The 6,585-nt window shown below is 42.0% G+C and overlaps 1 long non-coding RNA gene across 2 annotated transcripts; it reads left to right on the forward strand.

The window, feature by feature from the left end:
• Positions 1 to 1,521: 1,521 nt before the first annotated feature.
• LOC112259299 lies at positions 1,522 to 4,035 on the forward strand. Of its 2 annotated transcripts, none has more exons than XR_002954814.2 (5): positions 1,522 to 2,005; positions 2,203 to 2,418; positions 2,516 to 3,567; positions 3,754 to 3,816; positions 3,933 to 4,035. It is a non-coding gene; the product is annotated as an uncharacterized LOC112259299 (long non-coding RNA). The 2 variants fall into 2 exon arrangements; XR_002954813.2 differs by having other exon boundaries at positions 3,453 to 3,567.
• Positions 4,036 to 6,585: the final 2,550 nt, after the last annotated feature.

Consider the following 6,585-nt stretch of genomic DNA (forward strand, 5'->3'; position numbering starts at 1 on the left):
GCTTTAAATAGAGATCAAATCAGCAATTTGACTCTTTCAACAGCGTCAACAACAGGAAGAGTCTGTAAATCAGGCAGCAAGACATGTATCTCATAACGCAGTTGTATGTCCGTGGTTGTCCAGTGTGTCTCCCCCATGGGCGGAGGGAACTTGGCGTGTATTGCTAGTCATCCTGTCTGTGTTGCAACCCTTTGACCCCTAGCACTGTTTTCTTTGGGTTCAGCCTCAGCCTCTGTCCTAATGCTACCCTGTCCCCACCACCACTGGGACACACCATTCCCTTCCCTATCAGACAGCCAATAACAAACAGAGTACTGAACAAGTGGGGTAGGGTAACATGTTGATTACTAAGAACTTATTTAAATAAAAGATTCACAGACTAGAGGTCAAAGTGACCAACTAATTCCTTGGAAAACTGCTTGTTTCGATATGAGTCAGAAGCATTTATTCTAGAGTCAAAATGTACTACAAAATGTAAATAGGATAATTTTGGCCATAAAGTCAGTCTTGTCTAAAACAGAGTTTTCAAGCTCAGTGCATCACAGCGAGTAGGTTGTGTTTGCATTACAATTATGTCAACAAATCATACCCCCTTTATGCCAAGCTCCACGTGCAAATCGCCCCTCTGTCCACTTCGCTTTCCTTCATTGAATTGGCCTCTGTTGTTTCATCACCCCCAATGCGGTCAAAGGATCACGGCCATTTGAGACGGACCATGAAATACATGCTTCCAGCACGTTGCACAGCCAACAACCGTGGTTTACGTGGCCTTCCTGAAGGACACTATTGTGCAAAAAAGGTGCTTGGCAGCCTAGGGGTTAAGAACGTTGGGCCAGTAACTGAAAAGTTACAGGTTCAAATGCCCAAACTGACAAATCTGTTTATGTGCCCTTGAGCAAGGCACTTAACCCTAATTGTTCCAGGGTCACTGTCAGAAATGGCTGATCCCTGGCCATGACCCCACTCTCTGAGGGTCTCTCTCAGGGGGAGGTTTTTTATTTTATTTTACCTTTATTTAACTAGGCAAGTCAGTTAAGAACAAATTCTTATTTTCAATGACAGCCTAGTAACAGTGGGTTCAGGGGCAGAACAACAGATTTGTACCTTGTCAGCTCGGGGATTTGAACTTGCAACCTTTTGGTTACTAGTCCAACGCTCTAACCACTAGGCTACCCTGCCGCCCAGAGTGGGATGTTCAAAAAACAAATGTCCAATTCACATGTACTTGTGTGAAACACCTTTATCATATTATATATTTTTTCAAATGTTATCATAATTAGGTGGATGTTTACATTTGACAAAATCATAATATGGAAAAGGTGTTTCCTACTAATTATTTGACTACTTAAGCAATGTCACTAAGTTAGTGTAATTTTGACGAAACAGTGGTGCAACCCATGTCTAGGGCACAAATAAATATTGGATGCAGCTACTGTAGCTAACTCGTGCTAACTTGTGTCTGACTATAAAAGTGTACTCACTAGCAGCAACAAACTTAACCAACCCAGGGCCATAGCGTAACATGTCACAGTTGGTTGTATAGTGTAACGGTGTCACTGGCTTGAATCCAATCCTGAGCCAGTCAGTCTACATCTGTAAAGCATAGAAATAACTTCAAAACGTGATTGCGTTATTTCTTAAGCTATTTTAGGGACTCGATTAGACAAAATGTACCGTTTGGTGCCAGACAGATCCCCTGGTTATGAATGGAATGCCGGGACTTACCAGAACTAGCAAAGGTGGGTATCATAACATGTCAAGCAATGTGATTGCTATGGTTTAGCGACCTCTAAAAATAATTTCATTCACTGGTCGCTTGCTATTTTCGCAGCTTGTCAGGCAGGATCTCAGAGTAAAAGTGTGTCATGCAACACAAATACCCTTGTGGCACCTCCTCCGTTGATGTCAGAGTCTCCCTCGACTCCTATGAAAAGGACATCATGAAGCCTCACATAGTGACCAGAGTTACTGCCCTGACGACAGATGGCTTTGTCAACAACGACAGGTAATGTTTGTAATGTGAAAAGTTGTATTAAAAAAACCCGGCTTGATAAACTAGCTAGTAGACTAATTCCCCAGCCAAGAAGATGCCACTAACATAGTCATTGTGGTTGTGAAGTGCATTAGCGAAAAGCTTTGTCCTTTATTTAGAACAAAATGCAACTTACCACTTGGCTTGTCTATTATATCACCCTGTCACAGGCCCTCCCAGCCAACACCACCTCATCAGATTGCCTGTTGCAGTTGTTGGAGAGATGTACAGAGGGCAGCAGAACATGCAGCATAGTGAAGACTTGACTTCACTGTGAGCATAACTATAAATGGATCAGTCAGCCACCTGTTGGCAAGTATCTGGTTAGACAAACCTGTCATCGACAACAGCTTTCACAGGCTCATCATTTTGTACAAATACAGAAGGTAAAACACTTCATTACTTTGATACATTTGAAACCCCAGTAATGAAACATAATGTATATAAACTGCCATTATTTGTTACTTGTTTTCTACTTCTTAGATGCATATAATGTCCAGGTCATTACCTAACCAGGTGGAACCAACCTGAGGCCTGTGTTCACCATATAATGTCCAGGTCATTACCTAACCAGGTGGAACCAACCTGAGGTCTGTGTTCACCATATAATGTCCAGGTCATAACCTAACCAGGTGGAACCGGCCTCAGCCTGAAGTGAAATAGAAAGGTGATGTTAGGAATTTTATGAATAATGACTAAACAATGTGTACATTTAAATAGAACTATAACTAATTAAACTCTACCCTGTTTTACAACATCTGATTAATGTTAGTTCATAAGAAAGAGGTTATGTAGCATGGACAAGGGGTAATTGGAAATGATAACCATTGTGGAAGAAGGAATGTCTGTGTGTGTGTCTAAAGTAAGCAAAGAGGGTCATTAACCTATGTTTGAACCAACTCGGCTATAACTCTGTGGATATAAAATTAGACAGCGAGAGCCCCTCCAGGTTTTCCGTATCTGGGGGGGACTGGAACTGTCTGCTAAGTGGTAATAAACTATGGTGAGACTTCAGGAGTTAATCCAGATATAGTGTGTCATGTATGTGCGCTAGTGAGTTGGAATTAACTTTTGAAGCTGCTTTGTCCTGGTCGGAGAGGAGGAAGGACATTTTAAAACCTATGACATCATATGTAATATATAAACTGATGTACATGTTACTATGATCAGCGCTCTCGAGAATAAATGCTATTGGCAAATCTTGATAGACTGGTCTCTGTCTATTTTATGCAAATGAGGATCTTACAAATTCTTAGAAACAGACAGAGTGATTTAAATTGAATTGGTTAATGAATATATATATATATAGGAATTGTTAAATTCCTTTGACAGGTGAACACAGCGATCAGGTTGGTTTCACCAGGCTAATCATAACCACCATTGATAATGCAATCAGTGCTCTGTGTGTGTGACCAACCAGTATCTTAGATGAGGGGCCAGAAGCTGATCTATGCTGCTATTCTCATCAATGGGACTCTGGCAAAGACCTCACCTCCAGCCTGCTCACTGATGGTCGTCGATGACAACAGAATTAGGTAGGTTTAGTCTGACCTGTTCAAACCTCAACGTAGTACCTGTTTGTTTGTCCGATATCACCTATCCATTACTGCCATTGGTAATAGAACAGTGACTGTGTGTGTTTTTACAGATGCAGAGAGTCCAGCAATAGCAACACCCTTTTGATTCCATGTGTCACTGATGAACTCTGCCTATTTTTACAGATGGACTAGAGATGGTTTTGCCAGCCGGCGTCCTCAGTCACTTGATGGGTAGTCCATAATAGGGTAGGTTTTATCTGACCTGTTCATACTTCAACATAGTACCTGTTTGTGTGTCAGATATGACCTATCCTAACTGCCTTTGGTAATAGAACAGTGACTGTGTGTGTATGCATTCACAGAAACATGTATAGAGCCAGCACATGGAGACAGACGGGCTTGATACTGATGTCTCTGAATGGAGAGAGACCTGGTACTCAGCATTAAAATTTTACTAGACACAGATTTTACTTGTATTGTCTATTTGTATTATTGAATTGAATGTTATCAGTCAAAATGAGGAGGGAAAACCATGTGTATTCTGCACCAGGATCAGGGAACTCCTGTTGTATATGAGGGGGACAGCTGCAGACAAGGTTCTGACAGATGGGTGTGTCTTGGTGGTGGCAAGGACATACCCAAGAAACACCCACATCAAACCACACCCCCAACCCAACTCACATTTTGCTTCTGTCATGGTCACCAGCATTTCTTGAGGAGCAAGCCAAAAAAATGAGGCCAAATCAGCGGTTGATGTTCCCCGTCAAAGTTACACGCCACCTACTGCAAAACTACACGCCACCTACTGCAAAACCACACGCCACCTACTGCAAAACCACACGCCACCTACTGCAAAACTACACGGCACCTACTGCAAAACTACACGCCACCTACTGCAAAACTAAGACAACAGACTGACTGGTAGGCAAAGAGGGTTCCCTCTTAAAATGAAGTTACAGTGCCTTGCGAAAGTATTCGGCCCCCTTGAACTTTGCGACCTTTTGCCACATTTCAGGCTTCAAACATAAAGATATAAAACTATTTTTTTGTGAAGAATCAACAACAAGTGGGACACAATCATGAAGTGGAACGACATTTATTGTATATTTCAAACTTTTTTAACAAATCAAAAACTGAAAAATTGGGCGTGCAAAATTATTCAGCCCCCTTAAGTTAATACTTTGTAGCGCCACCTTTTGCTGCGATTACAGCTGTAAGTCGCTTGGGGTATGTCTCTATCAGTTTTGCACATCGAGAGACTGACATTTTTTCCCATTCCTCCTTGCAAAACAGCTCGAGCTCAGTGAGGTTGGATGGGGAGCATTTGTGAACAGCAGTTTTCAGTTCTTTCCACATATTCTCGATTGGATTCAGGTCTGGACTTTGACTTGGCCATTCTAACACCTGGATATGTTTATTTTTGAACCATTCCATTGTAGATTTTGCTTTATGTTTTGGATCATTGTCTTGTTGGAAGACAAATCTCCGTCCCAGTCTCAGGTCTTTTGCAGACTCCATCAGGTTTTCTTCCAGAATGGTCCTGTATTTGGCTCCATCCATCTTCCCATCAATTTTAACAATCTTCCCTGTCCCTGCTGAAGAAAAGCAGGCCCAAACCATGATGCTGCCACCACCATGTTTGACAGTGGGGATGGTGTGTTCAGGGTGATGAGCTGTGTTGCTTTTACGCCAAACATAACGTTTTGCATTGTTGCCAAAAAGTTCAATTTTGGTTTCATCTGACCAGAGCACCTTCTTCCACATGTTTGGTGTGTCTCCCAGGTGGCTTGTGGCAAACTTTAAACGACACTTTTTATGGATATCTTTAAGAAATGGCTTTCTTCTTGCCACTCTTCCATAAAGGCCAGATTTGTGCAATATACGACTGATTGTTGTCCTATGGACAGAGTCTCCCACCTCAGCTGTAGATCTCTGCAGTTCATCCAGAGTGATCATGGGCCTCTTGGCTGCATCTCTGATCAGTCTTCTCCTTGTATGAGCTGAAAGTTTAGAGGGACGGCCAGGTCTTGGTAGATTTGCAGTGGTCTGATACTCCTTCCATTTCAATATTATCGCTTGCACAGTGCTCCTTGGGATGTTTAAAGCTTGGGAAATCTTTTTGTATCCAAATCCGGCTTTAAACTTCTTCACAACAGTATCTCGGACCTGCCTGGTGTGTTCCTTGTTCTTCATGATGCTCTCTGCGCTTTTAACGGACCTCTGAGACTATCACAGTGCAGGTGCATTTATACGGAGACTTAATTACACACAGGTGGATTGTATTTATCATCATTAGTCATTTAGGTCAACATTGGATCATTCAGAGATCCTCACTGAACTTCTGGAGAGAGTTTGCTGCACTGAAAGTAAAGGGGCTGAATACTTTTGCACGCCCAATTTTTCAGTTTTTGATTTGTTAAAAATGTTTGAAATATCCAATAAATGTCGTTCCACTTCATGATTGTGTCCCACTTGTTGATTCTTCACAAAAAAATACAGTTTTATATCTTTATGTTTGAAGCCTGAAATGTGGCAAAAGGTCGCAAAGTTCAAGGGGGCCGAATACTTTCGCAAGGCACTAATTGTTTCCCCTCAAAGATGAGTTCACACTGATGGAGATACCCAGATGGTGTGATGTGAAATGCCTTGTTGAAGCAGAGCAGGCCCTTCACTGATGCACCCTGGGTAATGAAAGCAAGCAGATGAAATAATGGAGAAAGCGGCATGATGACATGTATGAGTCTGGTCTCTCAACCTGTCTGAGGCTGTACTTCTTCACGGACACCCATCACCATGGCCACTGTCACCAAGGTGATCCTCATTGTTGCAGAGGAAGACAAGTACCCTGTTCTGGAACCACAATGAAGTCATAGATTAAGGGACGTTTGTGCTTTTTTCAAAACAATTATTCAATTCACTGTTTGTTTTTCTACCAACCAAGGAGTCATACACTGGGCAACATTGTCAGTCAGAAGAGCAACATGGCCTTTTACAATACAACAATTAACAATCCAA

This window comes from Oncorhynchus tshawytscha, linkage group LG09 (assembly GCF_018296145.1).
Source record: "Oncorhynchus tshawytscha isolate Ot180627B linkage group LG09, Otsh_v2.0, whole genome shotgun sequence".
In the NCBI taxonomy this organism is placed as follows: domain Eukaryota; kingdom Metazoa; phylum Chordata; class Actinopteri; order Salmoniformes; family Salmonidae; genus Oncorhynchus; species Oncorhynchus tshawytscha.